The 23,489-nt window shown below is 40.5% G+C and overlaps 1 protein-coding gene across 8 annotated transcripts in view; it reads right to left on the bottom strand.

The window, feature by feature from the left end:
- Positions 1-23,489, bottom strand: part of FOXP1 (forkhead box P1) — a 549,916-nt gene that overhangs the window by 297,749 nt on the left and 228,678 nt on the right. For 6 of the 8 annotated variants that reach the window (XM_074344467.1, XM_010970600.3, XM_074344464.1 and 3 more), the window contains one exon: positions 18,999-19,059. The exons of the other annotated variants lie outside the window; for them this stretch is intronic. The gene's annotated coding sequence lies outside the window, so the exon portion shown is untranslated. The remainder of the gene's footprint in view (positions 1-18,998; positions 19,060-23,489) is intronic. 8 annotated transcript variants of the gene reach the window in all.

Raw genomic sequence — 23,489 nt, 5'->3', positions numbered from 1 at the left:
CCTCTCACACTGTCCTTCTGCATTTTTCCCCTGTCCTTTCCCACCTTTTACATATCACAGAGCATTCTGTCTGCCTCTTTTCCTCCAGTCTAATCATTCTTTAATTTTAAATAATATCGTAACTTTGACATTTTCATTTCTAGTTAAACCTTGCTAATTTGCACAGATGATGGGCAGACACAGCGCAAATTAACAAGCCTGAAAAAATCAGCAAACACAAAAAAGCCGATGATTAAAAAGAAATCAGATTGCTGCATTACGAAATCCAGAGTTACTCTTACAAGCACATTCCTCAGACTCACGAGGAAAGACGGAGCAGTGATACTTGGCTGATTTCTAGTATTCTCTATTTTCTAAACTATAAGGTCTCTCTCTCTCTCTTTTTTTTTTTTTTTGGCATGGTCTCCAGCAGTGATATTCTCTGAATGAAATATCAGAGCACATGGTAAGACTAAATCTTTCTGAATAACTACAAGATTCCAACGACAATCTATGGGCTCAGTTTTGCTGCTGTAAAAATTTCTGGGTTGTCTGGTTACAGGAGAGAAAAAAATGCACTGTCTTAGTCCACTGGGGCTGCTGTAACAGAATAACATAGACGGGGTGGCTTAGAGACAACAGGAATTTATTTCTCACAGTTCAGGAGGCTGGGAAGTTCAAGATCAAGGTGCCAGCAGAATTGGGGTCTGGTAAGGATCCGCTTTGTGGTTCAAAGATAATCATCTTTTTAAGTGTGTCCTCACATGGCAGGAGAGGGTGACGGATCTGTCTGGCACCTCTTTTAAAGGGCACTAATCCCATTCAAGAGGGCTCCATCCTCATGACCTGATCACCTCCCAAAGGTCCATGGGAGGTGACCATGGCTTTGGGTGTTAGGAGTTAACATTTGAATTTGGGGGGGACACAAACATTCCATCTACAGCATAAATGAAAGTGGTTCCAACCTGAAAAACCCAAAATGTTTCTAACACAATCTCATTATCTTTCTGTTCCACACTAGGGGTCTCCCAACATTCCACTAACTCAGCCCATGGTACCTCCATCAAGAGATGTCGTATCAGAAACGAGGGTGTCATCTCTAAATACTCCCTCCCTCTTGTATCACATACTCAAACCATCAATGATGGCTGCCTAATTTTAACTTCTAAACATCTCTTAAAGCCTTTCTTTCCTTGCCTGTCTACCATGAACATCACAGTCCAAACCACAGTCCTCTCGTGTGGTCTTCTGTAATAGCCTCCTTCCCCACTCATCTGCCCTACACAGCTTCTTCCATCTCCTCCTCGCATGCCATGCTGCAGCCACGCTGGCCTCATGTCTCTTCTTTCAGCAATGCCTCGTTCACTCCCACCTAGAGGACCTGGCACTGGCTGGTGCTCTTACATGCAACACACTTCCTCTAACCCATGTCTGGCTCCTCCTTTTCAACATCTCAATTTAAATGTTACCACCTCAGAGGCAATCCAACAGACTAACATGGCCACTGACCTATCAGCCCCTCTTACACCACTGTTTCAGTTCAGTGCTCAGCATCTTAAGCCTGATGCAGCTCTAGTTTATTTATTTGCTCACCGTCGCCCTCTGTAACGTCATATGAGTGGAGATGTATTCTGCATCCTACAGTGCTCTAATCTCAGTGCCTTGCATTGTGTCTGGCATATGGTGGTTCGTTGCCTCCAGTGCTGGCTACCAGTGAGTCCTCCCATTCCTGTGTGCACATGCCCGACCAAAGGGTGGCATCTGTTCCTCCTTCCCTCAAGTGCGGACTGGCCACGTGACACGCTCTGACAAACAGAGAAGTGAACAGTGCTGGGCCACTTCTGGGCCAGCAGGGAACTGGGTGGTGTCCTCTTTCACCATAAGTCAACTCGAGAGCCGAGTCATGGCCAGCACCAAGTGCCAAGTGTGGACATGAAGCCATCTCCAATGTGCCAGCCACAGCTAAGCTCCCAGGTGAATGCATTCCTGAGCCAACACCCTGCAGAGCAGAGGAAAACCACCCCTGCTGAGCCCTGCCCAAGTGGAAGAATACTGCACCAATAGTTGTTGTTTAAGCCACTAAGTTTCAGGTTAGCTTGCAGAGCAGCAGTAAGTAAGTGAAGCAGAAATGCTCATTATTTGTTGAGAATCAGTGACTGCTTGCCTTCCTAGTTTTCTGTATCTACTGCCCGCTGCCCCCAAGCATTCTTAATCCACCACAGAGTGGTTTTCCCCAAATGCAAATCTGATGCTGTTCTCCACCCTCTGACCCCACCCGACCCTGTCTCACACACCCTTCACTATAAAAACAGACAAACAAAACTGTTTCTGGAAGCACAGATCTCTGGACATTCTGTCTGCAACCTGTATCCCCAGCATCATCCTCACCCTAGCACCTTCGACTCACATCCAGTTCCTTCAACACATCACAGTCCATCCCAGCACCAGGGATGTGATGTTCCTTTTCTTTGGCTCCCCCATAATCTCCACCCTTCTCTGTCTCACTGGTTCTCATTTTAATCATTATTTCCCCTGGAAGCCCTCCCGGACCTTCCTGACTAGGGCAAGTCCCCCAACTGTAGGCTCTCAAAGCATCGTGTACCTCCATGTCTTAGTCCTCATTACAATAGCTTTCATCAGCCGCATCAGCCTGCGAGCTGCATGAGGCCACCACCTTATCATTTTTGGCTCACTCCTGTAAACTGAGCAAAGAACATTGGGGTTGGTGCACTGGAGAAGCTCAAATATTTGCTGGAAGAGTGAATAAATGAAACAGGGCGGTCACTTGGACAGCCTACGTCAAATCCTGGCCACGCCACATACTCATGTTGCGACCTCGGCCGTACCAGATGGCTGGCTGGACGCCTCTCTGTGCCCTTCATCTAGTGAAAACAGTGGCACTTACCTAACAGCCAGGTTTGTCTGAAGTTTAAATGAAAGTATACATAAAAGCACTTAGCCCAGGACCTGACACACAGCAAACATGCAATAATTTGCTGTGATTAACACATCATTTACTGTTTCTCCTCTTTCTCACTGTAAGAAAAGTCCTAAACTGCAAACGAATGGGAAGTTTTCTCTCTGATATTCTACCGTCTTTTTTCCCTTATGAGCACAGAAGCCCTGTACATTATGCTAAGATGCCCCATGGCCTCTCACTGCCAAGCTGGCCTCCACCATGGTCTTCCCCAGAGCGGATCCCAGGAAAGCAATTAAACAAAGCTGATTAAACAAACTGCAAACAACTAAATTCACAATTAAGTACCCAGCCCTCCTTTCTTAAATGTCTTGTAGGCATGTAATGAGGATCCCTCTTACTCCTGATAGACAAACAAATTGATACTGTTCTTCTAGAAAAAAGTGTGGGAATAGATTTACAATTTTCAGTATATATCAGTATCTGTCAATCTATCTGAATTTTAAATATGCATACCTTTTAACCCAGCATTTCCCACTCTGGTAATTTGCCTCAAGTCACCCTTTTCAACTGATTTTGCCCCCCAGGGGACACATAGCAATGTCCAGGGACGTTTTTCATTGTCATGCATGGGGGTGGGAAGGGGGAGGGACAGATGTGCTGCTGACATCCAGTGAGTGGTGGCCAAGAATGCAGCTAAACATCGTACAGTGTACTGCACAGTTCCCCACAACAAAGAATTATCCAGATCAACGTGTCCGTAAGCCTCCAGTTGAGAAACCCTATCCTAAGGAAATAATCAGTCAAGCTTGCACGAAGAATGCACAGGCTTGTTCACCAGCATTACTGTGTACAATGTACATCCAACAAAGTGGGACTGGTTACATACACTGCAATATATTGACACATAGCTACAAGGTAATAATGATGCTGCCATGTAGCAATTGCTACAGAAAGATATTGACAAGGTAGTTTTATATTTAAAAAAACAGGGAAAATGTAGCATGGTATTGGTAAAACTTAGATGCGTCATTACCCAATTGTCAGAGAAAAATATGTGTGCGACAATCAGAAATTAAAAATTTCTAGTAGATACATTTTAATAAGTAAAATGGAGCAAATTAATCTTAATAGTATATTTTATTTAATCCAATATATTGAAATATTGTCATTTCAACCTATAATCAGTATCTAAAATTGATAGATATTTTAGAGTCTTTTTTTGTTTTTGTTTTCAAAATCTGGTGTGAATTTGAATTTGACACTTACAGCATACGTCAATTCAGACCAGCTCAACTGCTCAAGACCTGCTTGTGGCACTGGTTACCACACTAGACAGCCCGGGTGTACTCAACAACGGACAGGCTACGAGACAGATGTTTAGAAGGACTGTCTCCAAAATGGTCCAAGCTGTCTGTGATTTGGGGGAATGATTGTGCAGTAGTGTTTGCTTCCTCACTTATGTTTTCCTTAATGTTTGTTTTTATGAGTTATTACCACATATAAGTACAGAAAAATCAAACTGTATGCAGTTTGAAGGAACAGAGAAGACCACGTGTTGGGTGTCATGCACATGAGGCGGCCCCCCTGATCACTTCCCACGTCCTTGTTGAAAACGACAGATTTTGGAGTTTTCAGAGAGCGGGCTTGCCACCACCTCCTGTGTGCACTTATACACACACATGCACATGTGGGCGCTCCTTGGCCTAAGAGCAGGGTCAAGGTCATTCCAGCTAAGTGTACCCTAAACAGCCAACCCTCTGCTCCCTCAAAACACATCTAAGTAGAAGGAAAGAATTCACTTTTCCCCAGAGAGACAGGAATTTTGACTCCCTCCCCTGCAGACTCACATCTCTCCCTCCTTCTTTCTCAGCCCCTGTCTGTTTCTGTCTCTGTCATGTCTCTGTCACTGGCTTTGGACACAGTGAACACTCAGGGCAGTTTCTATACATGTTCCCCACTGTGAAGTGCTGGGGACACGAGCCTAATGCTCCTTTAACGCACTCTTTCTGTATTTAAGTTCTACAATAAAATCACGCCAGAACCAACGAATCCTGTGCACAGCCCTGGAAAACTGTTTCAGTCACACAGTTTAGTTTCTGAAAAGCCTGTGATTCCCCAATCTCTCCATCGGAACTCCCATCTTCTCTACGGGGCCGGGGGACGGTATTGGGATGTCTAGTTCCACCAGGCTCTCCCTGGAAAACACAGCCATTTAAAAATACTTCCATTATCTTTAAAGTTAAGCAATAGTAAAAATAATTAACATCCTTGAAGACCCACTACGTTCCTTGCACTGTGCGAAGAATGAGAAGAGCAGACATTATTGAGCGAAGCCCTGCTCTAAGCACTTTTTACTTTGAAGAACTCAGTTAATCTCCCAACTATTTCAAAGGGGAGGTACTAGTTTAGTCCCTATTTTTTTTAGATAAGGAAAAAAAAAAAAAGCTTAGAGAAATCTGGTCACTTCCGCAACATCACAGAGCTGAAAAGCAGCAGGGCAGGGCCCCGGTGCAGAACTCTAAGAAGGAACTCTTAACCAAACTGCTCTTTCTGTGACCATCTCAGCACACCGACGAGACAGGACCTCTCACTGCCCGCACCCCCGTCACAGATGGGGACCCCTGAGTGAACGTGTCGGAAACATGCCCTGGACTGGACACACTGGAACACAGAGGAGGCCTCTCCAAATCTATGTCTCTTGCAGGTGGGGCTGGGGGAGGGGGACGCACTGGTCCGAAACAATGATTAGCTTACCCCTTCATCATTTCAGCATCAGAAATGTTTATTTTTCCATTAAAAGTTGGTCGTGTTTTGAAACAGTGGTGACAGAAACCAGGCAAGTACACAGACAGGGGTGTCATTCCCCAGCTCTTTACCAGGAGTAGGGAAAGCTGGAGAGAGATGGGCACCGCACTGGCCTGGGGCCTGTGTGCCCTCCATCAGTGCTGGGCACACAGATTGGAGAGGACCCAGCAAACAAGAGGATGCGCATACTTTCCATATATATATATAAATGTAAATATATATTTTTAGTTCTTAGAATCCATCTGGTTGCGCTTACAGATAAAGAGAGCAAACCTCAGGGGGCGGGGGGAGGGGAGAGCAATCGCTAGTGCCCTTATTTCTCTCTGGGCCTCAACCTTCGCCAGCATCCCTTCTAAGCTGCTGGAAATGGGAGGAGCTCCCTGAAGCCCATCCATCCATCCCCAGGGCCTTACTGCTTCAGAGGACACGGCCATGCTTCTCTCGAAGCTTCTAGGACCATGTAGCTGGAAGATCCTAGCTCACTGGGTGAAAGGGCTAAAAGACATGGACAGAATTTTCTTGGGCTGGGCAGCACTGGCCCTATGATGGTGGTCCTTTCCCATGTGTGATAAGGGGGCTAGACGTGGGACCTGGCTGAACACTGTTTTCATGGGAGATGCTTCTAACAACAGAGCATCAGCAGAAACAGTAAGAGGTGCAGCAGCTGGTACTCCCACTGCGCCAAGTGCTTTATGCAGATCTCTCAGTTTGTCCTCACCCTAGAGCAACGAGGTAGATCCACCTCATTTACAGAAGAACCGCTTTTATTTGTTGACTAAAATATCCTGGCTGCCTGAAATAGCACCTGGAACAAGTAAGCACTCAATAAATATTTCCTGAACAGAGGAATGAACTTACAAGCATCAAAGTTTTTGACAAGCTTATGAGCCCCAGATTTCTCCATCTGATTTCAGGAGCATCTGGATCCCAGTGGCCCAGGCCTTTTATAATTTTAGCAGACAGATAAGAGCTGCAGTGTAGTACTCTGCGTATGTACCCCATAAATTGTGGCATAAGAGCCACTGGTCGAGTAACCTCCCAATGACAAGATCCCTCCCCTGTTCTGTCAGGACCCCCAGCTTCCGCCATCCCCAATGCTCTAAACCCTGGATGCTCCAAAAATTATAAAAACTTAAAAGAAGAAATATAAAAAGCCTCAAGAAACAAAACTTCTGGACTTCATTTGTAATGAAAGAACTTAATAAGAAAAAAAATGAGATACATGGTTTTTTATCCTCCTATGATTTAAATGATGATAACAAAAAATGGTAAAACCAGTGTTGGCAAAGTTGCAGTGAAATAAACATCCTCATTCAGTACTGGTAGGAGTATAAATTGGTGCGTTCTGAAAAGTAAGGTGACAAATATGTGGAAAATCTGTAAGAATTCCTTAACTTTTCTTCTAGTGATTTCCCACTCCAGAATATACCTAAAGAAATGAAAGCTGATAGGTAAATGTTTGTGCACTGATATGCACACTGAAATATATTACAGAAAAAGTGGAAACAACTTCCATGCCCAACTGTGAAAAATAGTTAATTGAATTTTGCTACATCCAAAAAATGATATAGTATGCAGTCATCTAAGATGGTTTTATGATATGGGAAAATGCTTGCCATCTAATGTTAAATTTAAAAAATGGGTACACAATTCTACATACTGTAAGACTGCAATTTTGCCAACTATATGTACACCCAATTAATAAAGAATGGAAGAGGGGGGAGGGGATAGCTCAAGTGGTAGAGTGAGTGCTTAGCATGCAAGAGGTCCTGGATTCAACTCCAGTACCTCCTCCAAGAATGAATAAATAAACCTCATTACCTACCCCCCCCCCAAAATTTAAAAAAATAAAGAATGGAAAATACTACATATTATTTCCAGGGTCAGGATTATAGATCATTTTTACTTTTGTATTTGGTCTATTTTTCTGTAATTTAGAAATTCTTATAATGAGCTGGTTGTATATTTGTAATCAGGGAAAAAATGGAGTTCATGAGAATTTCCTATTCTATATTCTGTTACTAATAACATAATGAGAATTTAGCTAATGAAATTATATGACCCTTCTTGATGACAACTCTATATTGGTCTTTACATGTGTTTCTCCCACATAAGGAAATAAAGACAGGATGTCAACCCCATCCCACAAGTAGGGGGAGCAAGACTTCAAAGAGTAAGCAGTTCCAATCAATTAGTGGGTGTGCACCTCAAAAACAATGACCAACATACCTTGTTATCCTTTCTTGTGCCACAGCCCTTGGAAAAAACATGTACATGGGAGGTGCTCATTGGGAGTTTGGTAAGGACAGAATGGACACCTAAGCTCTCGTGCTACACAAAACACTGAACTATTTAAAAGAGGCACAGTGGCTATCAACCACCAGGAATGTTTAACATCACACACATCTTCATTAAACGGCCTTGTTAAAAAAAAAACAAAATCAGGCTTCAGAGGAAGGAGAGAGAGGGACAGGGTGGGAGGAAGGGAGGAGGAGGAAGAAAGGAGGGGGGACAAGGAGGAGAAAAGGAGGGGGAGGAAGGGAGGAAGAAGGCTGAGAAGCTAGAGCAGGAGGGAAGGAGGGAGGGAGGGGAGTGGAAAGTGGATATTTTCTGAGATGAACCTTTTTAGATGATGCTTTTCATATTTAATATTTTTAAATCTTTGTAAACGGTGTACTTTCCCTTAACATAGTTGGAAAAGGGAGAGAGCCTTGTAAACAAAATTTAAGAAAGGGCTGTCTAGATAAAAAAAACACACATTTTAGATTTTTTTCAGGTCTATTTTTTTAACAGTCAAATTTTTAATAGTGAAATGTTAATGTTTCCACTTGTTTGGGGTATTATATCATAAAAGGAAGGAAGTGGTGTAATGGAAGAGACAGGGACCCCCACACAGACAGCTACAATTACCCAGTGGCCTGGGTACGCCTCTTTCCTTTTCTGGGTCTCAGTTTCATCTTCAGTAACTCACAAGGACTGGACCAGAGAAGACTAAAGCTCCTCGGTCCTCTCTGAAGCTGTAAGTTGAATACTTCACTGAGTGTCCGTTTGGAGATGTAAGAACTACATGGGGTAATGGCCACAGAGGACAGTGGTACACAGCTCAATCTTAAACACACCTTGACCTCACAGGACCTCATTAACAATTAATGACAACACCACTGAGGTAAGGCACGCAAGGGAACAAGTTTTATACTCTAAGATCTGTAAATACATTTGAATTTTCCAGGGTAAACTGAGCGAAACTCAACCAAGGCAAATTTTGGAAATGCAAATGTCAACAAATTATTGGCTTGCTCTGGGAAAAGAGAAGGAGTGATGTTTAGGATCATACAACTATGAGGCTGAATGGCTGTGTCTTGAAAGGATACAAAGTTCTCTGCTCCTGCATGAAAGTCAAGTTGGAAAAGCTGAGAAATATCAAGAGACAATTCAGATTGGAAAAGAAACCTGCAAAGCACCTTAAAAATCTAGAAAGTTTGAAATCAAAGTTGATGCAAATGGTACCTCAAGCTTATGGCAGAAAACGCACGCAGTTGATGCTAGGGGATGACTTTACAGGTCTCAGATTAGTTTTTATATTACTTTTAAGTAGAGAGAGAAACTGAATGATAACCTAAAATCCCAACATCACATTTATAAAAAGGAACTCAAGAGATGAGCTTTCTTGAGACGTCTCACATAGAAATACTGGCATCATGAATAACTGGGAGGAATCTGCACTGGAGGAGTAGATGAACAACGACAGAAGTCACCAAGGTACCCTAAAATAAGACACAGATGTAATATGTGATAACTTGGGAAAATACTCCTGATATTTTAAGGGTAAAAGCAGGAAACAAAAGAGTATATACGATACAAGGACATATAAACACATCTATATATATACACACCAGCAGGATACAGATAAAATGTTCAACTGTTCGAATGATGTCACCAGTGAAATTGTTCTTCCTATGTTTTCTTACCCTATTTTCAATGCCCTTCTCATTTCTTTCATGGCCATTTTATAATGAAAAAAAAAAAACCTTAAGAATTACATTTATTAACTTCCCCCAAGAGGGAATATTCTTACCTCACCCAACACCACCTTAATGGTATTTCATATCTAAATAGAGACAGTGCATCTTTTCATTATTTTACCTAAAATTTCCTAGATGCTTCAAGATTTGGAACCAGCCGACAAATCTCAAAAATGTTCAAGTGTTTCAGAATTTCTGAATAAGCAAGAATCTTTGATGCGCTTAGTTAATTTGAAAGACGGATAAGCCCATCAAAGACTACCTATATTAGTACAAGGTAAAGGTGACAGATTGATGTGTGCCTCAGGCAGCAACTAGAGCTTTACTAATCCAGAGAGCAGGTTAACCGCACAAGCTGTGATGTACTTCAGATGACTGAAAACATATTTTAATTTAGAGATGTAAATATACATCACCATCTTCCCCTGTCTTTTATTTAAACTCAATATCCAAACCATCGGATTACAGAAAGAGTCGAAAGGGACACGATGCACAGGATTCCGTCCACTCTGATCACTTTCCACAGGCTGTGCTGTGGCTTCGATGTCACACAGTTAAGCCCTCGATCACGTGGGGCTGCAAAGGGTGGGGGCACATGCGATGACCTTAACAGATGAGAGCGCTGAACAGGCACTATTCCTGGAAAAACCATTCAAGATGCCTAATTTCCAAAAACAGACTGGTAGTTGTATGAAGCCAGGAGTGGGATTCAACCATTTTTGACTCTTGTTGAGGTTACTGACGATTTTCATGTTGACAAACTCAACAGTCATCGTTCTTGACCTCTTAGCAGCATTTGATACAACTGCCAACACTCTCCTTTAAATGCTGTCCTCAATGGGCTTCTGGTTCTCCAGAGTCCTGAGTTTTCCTCCCATCTCTGACCCTTCCAGAGTATCCTGTGATCAAACCTCTTAAGGGTGTTGTTGGCTTCAGAATCCACAGTCTTGCAGCCCTTCTCTTCTCTACCTACACCACTGCCCCCTTGGTGAGCCTGTCAAGTTTCACGCCTTTACTTATCACTCACATGCTTATAAATCCCCAATGGACAGCCCTTGCTAAGACACTTCTAGACCAACACATCCAAATGCCCACTTGACATCTTAATCTGGGTGAGTAGCAAACAGCTCAGACCTCATATGTCTATAGCTGGACCCCTGCTCTCCCCTGCTTCCCTCAACCACTCTGGACAAAGATTCTTGGCTTCACCAAACTTTAGTCAGGCTCCTGAACCCATCTGTGCACATCCTCATCAAGCCAAGTTTTAGCAAGAGCCCTGCTAAGTCAGCTTAACTAGAATCCTCTCCCCCTTGACATCTGATCACCCTTGGTATCTGATTGGGTTCCTCACCCTCCACCATCGCCTAGGTGAGGTCGGATCACCCCAGCTTGTCTTCAGCAAGAATCTTGTTAGGTCAATTTAGCCAGAATCTCCCCTGACTCCTGATGCTTCCTCTTAAAACTTTCCATCCACTGATTCCCAGTCTGCTCCCTGGCTGTCAACTCCCACTTGCCCATGTATTTGGAGTTGGACTCAATCTCTTCTCCCTCATATAAAATCTCACTACAGTGTTTCCTACACCTATCAGGATACTGTGAATAAAGTCTGCCTTACCATCTTTAACAAGTGAAAATGAACAACTTTTGCCTTTAACACTTTCAAGCCTGTTCCCCCACAGGCTTCCCTATCTCAGTTAATGGCAGCTCCATCTTTCCAGCAGTCACTTACATCAAAAATCCTCAGTCTTCTCTCTTCTTTCTTTCTAACCACAAGCAATCCATCAGTTGACCCCATCATTCAAGATAAAAATCTTGGAAGGTATCTTGATGCACCTCTTCTCAAATTTCCCATCTATTTCACCAGGAAAATCCTTTGGTTTTACCTACATATAAGTTCCAAATTTAGCTACCAAACTAAATTTGTTAAAATTTAACAAACTCCTTGCCACCTCCATCACCGTCCTGATCCTGGCCATCATCGCATCTCACTGGGATTATTACAGTGGCCTCCTAGCATGTCTCCCTGCCTATATTCTCACTCACCCACAGTCTCTTTTAAAACAGCTTGCTGAGCGATCCACTTAAAACATGAGTCAGACCTTGTTCCACCTCAAAGCCCATCAATGGCTCCCTGCTTCACTAGGAGACTAAGAGTCCAGGGAGCCTTAATGCCCTAGTAGGTCTGGTCCTGTTTCTTCCTGACCTTGTCTCCTACTACTCTCCCCCTGTGATGACTTTGCTTTGGCCATACTGGACAACTTACTCTTTTTAGAACACGCCTTATCTTTGCTCAAATGCCTGTGCTTCGTTTAGACTTATCCTATTTACAGTTGCAACCCCTTTCCTCCAGCTGTTGATCCTCCTTTACCCTCCTCCACTGTTTCCACAGCACCTATCACCTCATCCTTACTTATTATGTTTCACTACCTGTTTGCACTGCACCCTGAGAGCCACGAGCAGAGGCCTTGCTGCTGTCATTCACTGCTATACTCCACGTCATCTTGAGCAAAGCTGTCCAAGAGAAATACAACACCTGCCACATATGTAATTATAACCACACTGAAAAAAGTCCAAAGAAACCACTGAAGTTAATTTTAATAATTTATTGTACTTAATCCAATACAGCTAAACTATGATCATTTTACGGTGCAATCAATGAAGAATAATTATTCAAATATTTCACATCCTTTTTTCCATACAAAGCCTTTGAAGCGCTTTGTGGATTTTACACCTACTGCACGTAAATTTGGGCTAGCCACATTTCAAGGGTTCAATAGTTGTATGTGGCCAGTGATTTCAATATTGAACAGTGGAGGTCCTGTCTACTCTATTTTATTCTACTTTATTGCATACTCTGTTTTTGAAAAACTTCTTGGGCACAGCCCACTGAATTGATTGCCTGACCCATGAATGGGTCCCTACGTGCACTGTGAAAATCACTGCTCTCAGTAAACTTTATGTAATCAGTAGTGAAGGGATTGCAGGACACTTCCCCTGGCCTTCAGGGCCTGCACAGGGTCCTCTGAAAGAGAAAAAAGCTTCTAGAAAAAAAGAAGCCTGGAGGAAAGTGTGAGGAACTGAAGATCCTGCCCATCCATGAACTGAAATCATGACAGTCCATCCAATGATGCAAGATTTTTTTTTCTAATTAAAAAGTAATTTTAAATAACTCACTACACTGTCAGATAATTAACAAAACACCTAATTACCTTTAAGTATATACCATATCCATGCTAATACACAAGATTCAAGGGAAAATTTGCATGATCTTCACACTTCAAAAAGAGTGCATCTTTCGAGCACAGGGAACTGTATTCAATACCTTGTAATAGCCTATAATGAAAAATATGAAAAGGAATATGGTGATTTATATAACTGAATCACTATGCTGTACACCGGAAATTAACACTGTAAACTGTCTATACTTCAATTAAAAAAAAAATGCATGTGAATAGAGCAGAAAGACTTCAAGATTTTCATTTTTTTTCTCTCTCCCCTCAACTCCCACCCCATGGAAGGCCACGGAAGTACAATGGTTCTGATCAAAGACAGAGAACGGCAAACTTTTATGATGAATCTTCAGTTTCCACGGATGAGGTCGCACTCACCAAAGTCTTCTGAAAAGACAGCATAAACTTCAAAACCAGACTCAGCCCTGGGCAGAAGACTCAGAATAAGGATTCTACCACTGATATACCATTTGCTTCTTTAAGGTCCTGGGTATTACTAGGTACGAGAAGGTATGCAATGCAGGTTATCATAGATGTGCTACCCTAATCAGAGTCTGCATGTGTACAGTTAAGCTTCGGATTTCCTCGCGAGGCTCTTCAATTGCCAAAGAAGGGCGATACTTCCTACGTCTCTGTTAGCTGTTCGGTCGTCACCTAAGCTGAGAACTTCCTAAGATGCTCAAGGTGAGCAGTCAGGCTATCTGTACCCTTGGCAGATGGAAAAGCAACAATGTCATTTTAAAATATGAATAAAACCATTTGTTATTTGTATTTTTGATTGTTCGCTGTGCAAAATATGGCTCCTTGATGATTGCTGCAAATAATGTCTTTACTACAAAATATGCCTTCATGTACATTTCAACAAGTGACTTCTGCTTGAAAACGAACTCTATTGAGCATATTTCTCTGGAAATCAATATTTAAAAATTTTTTTTCTCTGAAACTAACATTCAAGAGAGACAGCTCTTGTTTACAGAGTAACTTAGTTTAGCATTATGGTTAACAATGTTTAAAAACAGCCAACTTAAAATGCAAACATTTAAATTCTGAAGTTTAACTGTTGGGAGGCCCCGTCTATTTCTAGGGAAATATAAACAACATGAAAACAGTCATTTCCCCCCCAATTCCAACCCTTGTGAGAATATTTCAGACCACCAGTTTGTTGGATTTAGGAATAAGGACTCTGAGCTGTAAGACAGCTAAAATTTTAAATGCTCTGAATGAACCTTGAAAACATTACGCAAAGGGAAAGAAGTCGGTCACAAAAGACCACATACTCTATGATTCCATTTATGTGAAACATCTAGAACAGGTAAACTCTACAGACAGGAAGCAGACTTGTTTTTGCCAGGGGATGGGTTGAGGGGAGTAACTGCTCATGGGTATGGGGTCCTGTCTCATAAAAATATTCTAAAACCAGATTGTGATGATGGTGAAAAACAGTGCCTACACTAAAAACCATTGATCAGTTCACTTTAAATGAGTCAATTGTCTTGCGTGTCAATTATCTCTCAATAAATCTACCGACAAAAATTAACACACCTAATAACATTCACAACACTGGCATGAAAAATACCAGAAAATCAAGTTAATCATATAGCTTTCCCATAATGCTAAAATACATAAATCCCTGACACCCAGTCTCCCTGTTACCAAACACTTCCTCATAGCGACCAATATTACCCTTCCTACCACCAGTCAGCATCACCATTCATAATGTCTGTCTTCCCTTTTACAATATAAACTGTAAGAGGACAGAGACAGTGTCCTTCCAATGTTGTGCTATGATCCTAGCACATAATCATCAATAAATACCTGCAGTGGGAACAAACGTACACATGTATGAAGTCTGCACATTTGTATATATGAATGGATGAACGAATGAATAAAATTACTGGATTTGGCCAATTCAGCCAATCAAGTTGTTGGTGTCCTAACCCCTGAAATCTGTTCTCCACTTCACCTATGCTCTCAGCCACCCAAGTAGAGCTATTTCCAGGCAGCCATGGCAGCTTCTTGTGACCAAGTCATCATGATTGTACCCATTAAATATCAATGGATGCGATGTGTATAATTTTTAACTCATTTGCTTCAAAGAAAATTGCTTGCCATGGATTTTACTGTATTTCCACCATATAGGTAAGGACAAAGCCTCAAAGAAGGAGAGTATAAAAGAGAAAGAACCCACCCAGTCAAGCTAGACTGGTCAGATTGTAAGACGAGAGAGGGAAGTAAAATTTCTATGTTATTTAAAACATTGTATGTCAGGGTCTTCATACTACATCAGCCTTGTCTTTACTATGACTGTTACAACCCCAGCATGGGTATATGAGTGTGAATGGGATGGGGGCAGAATGGAACTCAACGCTCATGTAAAGTGACTGACTAGCCATTCCAGCCAATGTGGTCAGCTGGCAGCTCAGTGAAGACACTCTTTTCCAGTGTTTTCATAACGACTTCATGAATTCATACCCAAGTAATTCAAAAGCTGAATGTTATAAAGAGGTCATTTTGAATGGATTTAACTCAGAATATTGTTGTCATTAAGTAAACATTTAAACCACATAAATATACACTTTCCAAAGAACCAATGAATATATTTTAAATGGCTAGATAGCTATTTTCAACATTATTTGTAACCAAGAAATAATCTGTAATATGAAAGACACAATGAGTGAAGTCTCTAAACATGCCTTATGGCTCCTTAATCTTAAAAAACAAAACAAAACAAAAAAACCCCTCAAATTGGAGGCGGAAGAAAAATTGAAATGATCACACTTTCTTTTAGTTTTTTTTTTTAAACTTTCTCATAAATGAGTTGACTATAAAACTGAACCAATACAAAAAATGAAGCTTGAAGATGAAGTTTAAACATAACCGTTTAATTGTAATCTACGTGGGCTTAATGATTATCATCATTTACTCCCAGTGCCATTCAGAATTGAGTTCAAGACAATGAATTTCACAAATTGGATTTGAATTTTAAGCAAGAATGTATGTGGGTGAATTGCAAATGGCCAGAGAAGCAGGGAGAAAATGACCTACAAACCTTTATTAAACCACCAAACCAAAGCAGACAAGATACAGAGACATCAATATAACTGTGACCAGAGCAACTATCTTCTTAGCTCCACTCTTTGACCTTCTAGATGACCTTGGATAAGTTACTAATCATTGAATGACCACTTTCCTAGTTTGTAAAGCGGGGATTATCGTAACGGCCAGCTACTGCTCAGGAATGCCGGCAACCAACCCATTTTGAAAAAGTGCTCAGACCTACTTGGAAGACACTGTTACATCACCACCAAGCAGGATGACTGGGATTTATGAATCCTCAGGCCTTTGAATCTAAATTTGAAACATGGCTTCATCTGCTTTTCTGAATTTGCCTAGTCACTTTTATGCACACAACCAGTTGTTCCCATAGTGCCAATGCACACACACTGATTTGCTTTTATGCTAATTGCTAATGATTCCCAGATTTCAAAGTTGAGCATGGCATTTACTGAGGAGCTCCTGGCATCTAAAATCTACACATAATTCTTGTCATGTGGAAGATGGTGCTATTTCTTAACCATCGCTGGAGAGCACAATCTCTTTAAGGTTTATTCACTGGGAAGAAACACTGAACATTCTATCCATTTTACACATTTCTTTAGATTTTATATTGTTAACAAATTTTTTTCTTTATATATAAGAGACCACGATACATGAGGATTGGTTTTGAAGGATCCCTGAGGTTGTTAAAAGCTAAAAAAGTACATGTAATTTATTATTTACCTTTATACCTGATTTATAAAGAAAATTTGAAAAGTCAAAACACAAATGGAATTGATATTGTAGAAGAAAAACATTTAAATAATAAAATGTTAACTGGGAGTAGAAAAAAAGAAGTTTACTTAAAAATACAATATCAACAACAAAAAAGTGAAGTTGTAAACAATTACTAAGGTTAAGCAAAAACTCTTCCTCTGAGATTCCTGGCAGTCAAGATGAAAAGAAAAATCACACACACTTGTTGATCAGTTTCTTTTTTTTACAAAAGGAGGCATCAGAAGACAAAATTTTTCTATGTTCCTAAAATTTGACAAGGGGCTTCTGATTTGCAGGATACTGTATAACACAATACACCATGTCCTTGATGGTAATGATTAAAAAAAAAAAGAAGCATTTTTTCTCCTCATGGACTCTCTCTCTTGGTCAACACAAAAGACAAATTCCTAGAAAATTTTTTCCCCCAAAATTTCCCTTGACTGACAACACTTTTAACGTTGAAAAATATCATACAATTGGGAGAAATAACCACACAAATTCAAACGTGTCCATTTTCAGGTCATGGGTAAAGCATGGACATTGTGAAGACATCAAGTCAGAAGGAAAATAATCTATACTTACAGATGATTCCAAAGAAAACTGAAAATCTACTAATAAAGCCCCTTTTTTGGAACTGTAGGGATAAGGCAACTCTCAAGGTGAATACTTCATCTTTTGAACCACTTTTTCACCTTCGTTTAATCATAATTTTTAGCTTGACCAGAAACTCAGGAGAGTTAAACACCTGGCAAGGCTCTGCACAAGGGACATCTCGGACTGAGATCTCGCAGGAATCACAGAGACCGGGAGACACAACGCACCGCTGAGTATCTGTGGCAGAGACAAAATGCCCCACAGAACAGACAACACTGACTGAATGGCCCTTTAAAGAAAAAGTCTGCAGACTCCTGAAATAGACTAAGACTGAAAAACTGGGAAGCGATTTGCCAAAAGTCATGCAAAGCTTGACCTGATTAGCCCAACTACTGGTTAAAATCAATCCTTTCTATACTGGAATATCTGAAAGCTACTGTCCTCTTTGGAGGACAATCAGGTGCTTTCCACATGTTTTAATTTAAAAAACAAAGACGGTAAAGTACATCAGGTTAGACTGTTTGGTCCGAATCAAAGGTGCCAAAGTGTAAGTAGGAAAACAAATCCCTCCCTTTATGCCTTCTAGAATTGCCCAAGCCCTGGGTGAGACAAAAAAACTGATCTAAGAATCTTCACATTACGAAAGTTTCACTAAAAACCTTGTTCAACTAAAGAGTAAGAAGCCTGTATCTTACAAACTCATAAACTTTAATTTGGTAAGAGCTGAGCATAAGGCAAACCAGACCAGCAAGTAACCTGTTTTAAAACAGGCACAATCTACTATATCAAGTAGAAAAGATCACTGGCCAAGATTCAAAAATAAAATGAAGCTGCTCTCTACTTGAGAAACATTAGATGTAAAAATGACCTGCAAGATTAACACGGGTGAGGTGACCACGGCCCTCACCAGAAAGATACTTTGGCAATCCAAAAAAATGCTTAGCATCCATAACCATTTTAACCAGAGTGCTTTCTTATCCCCCTTCCCAAAATTGAGTGAGAAAATTTAATTTAGCTTTCATTCATCAAGCTACATTAGCCTCTCTGAAAACTTCTAATTTTAAAATCAAGCACTCATTTGATTTTCAAGCAAGGTCAAGAGAACGAGGCAGCAGAGCGCTGACATCACAGGAACATGCCCCACGCCACATGGCGGCAGTTACATCAACACGGCATGTGGCTATGGCGCCTGACTGTTAATTTCTGAAAGGAGGTGATTCCAAAGCCGCCACATGAACACGCGTCGGATGACACCACTTCAGCACAGAACACTGACATGCGTTACTCTTGTTCACAGCAAGTGAATTTTATGAATCACCACTTCTGTGATGTGAATATTCCTTTCTAACTTTAAACCTACCAAGTCAACAACCCCCCCCCCAAAAAAAGTTCAGCTTCCACAAACAGGAAAAAGTCTGATAATATGTCAGGGGGGAATATGTGACCATCTAAACTATTCCTTAAGGGCAATCTTTTCTTTAAAGACCTCCAAAAATATGCTACATACACACTCACACACAAATAAATACACGCATATCTGATAATTATGTAGCTCCGAAAAGAAGTGGATTAAGACACCGAGAAGGTGGTAGACAGAGCCCTAGATGTAATTCCACTAATCAGATTTGCATTTACCTTTTTTGGCTTCTGTAAAGCAATCTTCAGTTAGAGTCACCTCAAAAGGTCACTTCTTACCCTGAAAACAAAAGAGAACATCAAAATCTGAATGTCAAGACAAAGCAGCACCCACCTATTTGCCTGGAAGAGATGCAAGAAAAACCACCAAAGAACTCAATTCTATTCAATGGCAAATGACTCTCAGACTCAATAAAAACAAGTCCCAAGACCTCCGCTTAACTGGACCATGATTAACTGGACCACATACGTGCCTTTGAGCTCTTCAAGACAACAGAAACAACTTGGATGGAAAAAGTGGAGGTGAAACATTTCACATGTTGCCTATGAGGTTTTTTTCATTTCGTCCATCAGTTTATTTTCATGTGGAATAACACGTGAGTCACAGTCTTTTGTTTTTGGAAACCAGACTGCTACAGAACCGTGCCTCTGTTTGGTTAACATCCACAATATCTCTAATTTCATTAAAGCAAAGGCTTATCTTTTCCCCCTCTTCAGAAGAGAGTTAGTTCTTGTAGACAGGATGCTTTATGCCACTCCGGACCTTTCAAAACGGATAAAAGCACCACAGTTTTCAATGAGGGGTGGGTTTTCACTGGTTGGTAAAAGCTGTTCACTCAGTGTTTTCCACTTAGCATATATCCACCAGATGCACTAAGTTCAATAAAAATAGTTCCCGGCAGATGAAATAAACAATTGAAATCAAGCTTCCTGAAACACAAAGAAAGCAAGAAACATGCTTTATCCCACATCTACTCCTGCATCTGCAAACTCCCTTATGCAAAATAGTGTATAATCCTTTAAGAAACATTACAAACTGCCTCTTTCTGCCCATGTAACTGGGATCAACATATGGCACAAGTGAAAAGAAAAACATTTGTTTATTAATTTAGATCAAGTTACCAACAGGGTCCAAGATTCATTCCACATCCATTGACCAAATGCTCATAAATTTTTTGTAAGATGGTGAAGTCATATCATCATTTTAGTAAAATCTTAATATCCTTTTGCTCACTCTTCAGAACAATATGTAATGAAGTGGTTTTAATTTCAGACAGAGTACCTCCCTGCTCATCCCTCGCCTGCTGGCCCTGAATGTGGAAAGGCAAACATCATTGAGAAGAGTTAAATCTTATTTCATTCAGGCTAAAAATTTGAAAGTGGTACTTTGGTGTGTACTCTCTTTGAGGAATTGATCTGAGGCCAATTTATGACATTTCCACAAGCATGTGTATGCAGATTCTTGCCATTAAGACTGGAAAAAAATGCAGGCTCTGAGTGAAATCATAATTTTCATGTTTACTGTAAGAGGAAACTGGAGGTTTTCACCATAAATGTTCACCATTTGGGTGGGGGAAAACCCTAGTTCCAGGACTTAAAATCACTATTTTGCAACCCTGCCCCAAACCTTTTTGTTTTTACACAAAACAATTCAAATTGAAAATGAAAATTGTGTCACATCGTGTGCTTTACTGCTGATGTGCGTCCCCAGGATTGGTTTCTCCAGTGGTGAGAACTCTGTTAGAGGGCAAATGGCGATAAGAAAACAGAGCAGTGATGGTCGGTCCCCAAGGTAATGCTGAAATCTACAAAGCAGCCCCGCCCCACACAAATAAGAAGAGCTCATTAAACAGGAGACAGGGTAATCATCTTACACAACAGAAACTTCCATCTCCATCACTCATCCAACCCTAAATGGAGAGTAAGTTAACTCTGGCAGACCCTAGTCAATTTCAAGGCAAGAACGCCCGTTCTGCCTCCTTTTTGCTGGAGATGTTCTCCAACGTGTGCACACTAACCTAATTTTCATGTTTATCTATTAAACTGCCTCTATTTTTCTGTGTTTGGCAGTCAGGTCTGTAGTATCAGACTTTGCACTACAGATAAGATTGCACTGCAAAGATCATTTAGGCCTGGCAAACAATTAGACCCTTATTAAAACTGAATTAAAAAAAAAAAAAAACTCCTGAAAATGCCTACTCTGAATAAAGTTATCTCTAGTATTATATTCAAACCTGTCCAACATTTCCAGGTAAGTACTGGGTCTGTTTCTCTACTCACCTATCTACAAAGAACTGTATGTAAGTGAACACAGAGCAAAAAGAGAAGCTGGTTCTCCCTCACAGATTTTACCAGTATAATTTCTCTCTAGAGGGAAAAAAAATTAATAGTAACAATATCATACAATTGACCTTCCAACTTATAATTACTAAAGCAATACAAAGTTGGCTACACTTAATCTTTACTTAATACATTAAAAAAACTGGCAGTGGGATACAAACCATATTTTCCTCCATTTTGAAGTTCCATAAATTTTAATGCATATGTACATTTGACCACTCATTAATTTCTTTCTGTTTATTTTAGTTTTTGGTATACATTAGCAAAGTAATCTAAAAGATATTTTTCCAGCTTTGCTGAGAAAAGATTAATAGTTCAACAGCTGTTTGCCATCATGCTAAATTAAATGAAATGTGTCAATATAACAGACAAGAAAATTAGAGAGTAGGACTGCGGCCTGAGTCTGCATCATTACTAGCCTAGAAGAATCAGAAATCAACAACTCGGAGAAAAATCTGCATTTCATTTTTCCCAAAACATAAAACTTCTGTTTCTAAAACCATATTTGCTATTAAAAACAAAAAACAAAAGACAAAAGACACTTTGACTTATCAAATGTATCAACTATTTATCTGCATGTTTACTGGCAGCACAAGCACCAAAACTAAAATTCAATCATTCTGTAAAGCTTTTAAGTTAAAAAAAAAAAAAAGATAAAAGAAATATATTCCCCCTCCAGCCCACCTGTCTTCTTTTTTTTTTTTTTTTTTTAATGCTGTCATCATATGAATTGCATTTTTCTTTTTCTTTTTCTTTCTTATGTGTCCTATTGACTTCAGGTTTTAAAAGTGAGCTAGGGACAAAGTAAATAGAAATTACTTTTTTTCCTTTATGTCATTTTGTATACAAATCAAGATCCTGTGAACACTGGAAACTGTTCTGTGTGTGGCCTTGTAACTATTGTTTGCGATAGTGTTATTTACCTGAAGCTATTTGATGACCATGAAGGCCTTGACCAATACATTAATCTTCAGCTGAGAATCCTAGTTTAAGAAACTTTATGTACTTCTCAACTCCCCTCTACCCCTCATTAGGAATTTTACTTTGCAGACCCCTTAGGTTACTACAGGGCTTCAATTTCATACCTTCTATGAGCATATTTTGCCCCTACTCTAATCCGTGTGACAAATAATACATAGTGCCATTTGGTATCACCTCGTTGGAACAGAGTTCCAGGTAAACGTGGAGGTGTGATTTCATTTCACAAGACTGAAAATGAACAATATGTGCTCTATTTTTTCCGCTTAAAAGTATTTCTCCCTCATCTTTCATGGCAGCTCAAGGAAATGATTTGCATGGGGATTTCAGCATTATAGTTCATCCTGTACAATTACACAGGAGACTGTGAAGGAGGGTCAACAGAGCTCAACTCACCTTTTAGTCTCACAGATGCTGGATGAGAACCTACTGTGTGTCAGCATCACTAGGGATGCAAGGATGATGCAAGTCTCTCCCGTGCCACGAAGAAGGTGGCAGTTAAGAGTTCATCTCTGGCCACAGGAACCCTCCTCTCATTCCCATCTGCCCCAATATGTCCATCAAATAACATGTATTTCATTTGAGGGGGAAAAAAAAAACAGTCTAAATGGACCAATTTCCAAGAGACTGTTGTCTCTTTAACCTGTGAATCTTCACTCATGTGGGCTTTTCTGGATTGTCTCTCAAAGATGTTTTAGAAAACCAGAGTATCTCAACACAAACTCAACTTGCCAAAAAATGGTAACACAAGGGTCACTTCATTTTCTTACCCTCAAGACAAGAAAATCCACTTAGAAATCAACCCCAAAGTGCTTTCTTTTTTTTTCTCTTTTTCTTTTCTCTGCTCTAATAACTTCAAATATTGAGTCAGGTTTACAAAAAGAAAAAGGAAGGAGGGAGGGAAGGAAATGAGATTAAAAAAAAAAGAAAGAAAAGAAGTAAAGAAACAGGGAGAAGAAACCAGGGGGAAAAGGAAAAGGAAATAAAACAGAAAAAGAAAACTCTTGTGGAGTACACGTCTCTGGGACCAGAGGCGACCTTCACCATCACCCAGGTTTGCCGGTTTACAGTTACCACATTTATTTTACTTTTCTCTATCAAAAAGCCTACTGCTGTGAAGCATCACTCCCCAAAGTTTCCTCCTATTGCGGCAAGAAACATTTTACTTCCTTCCTTTCTTCCCCACACTCTGGGACCCTCACCAAGTCAGAGGACCTAACATTGGGGTCCATTCTAGTAAGAAAAATTGAAAATACTCTAAATAAAGCAAGCCACGTGGTGCAGGCAGCCCTGGCCGAGGATTGCCCGTGAGATAAGTTCAGGCTGGCAGCCCTCAGCTACTCCACACCGGCCCCTCTCTCTTGGAAAAAAACAAAACAAAACACTCTCTCA

The sequence above is a fragment of the Camelus bactrianus genome, chromosome 17, assembly GCF_048773025.1.
Source record: "Camelus bactrianus isolate YW-2024 breed Bactrian camel chromosome 17, ASM4877302v1, whole genome shotgun sequence".
Lineage (NCBI taxonomy): Eukaryota > Metazoa > Chordata > Mammalia > Artiodactyla > Camelidae > Camelus > Camelus bactrianus.
Note: the sequence above shows the minus strand (reverse complement) of the source record. Positions and strands in the feature narration are given on the sequence as shown.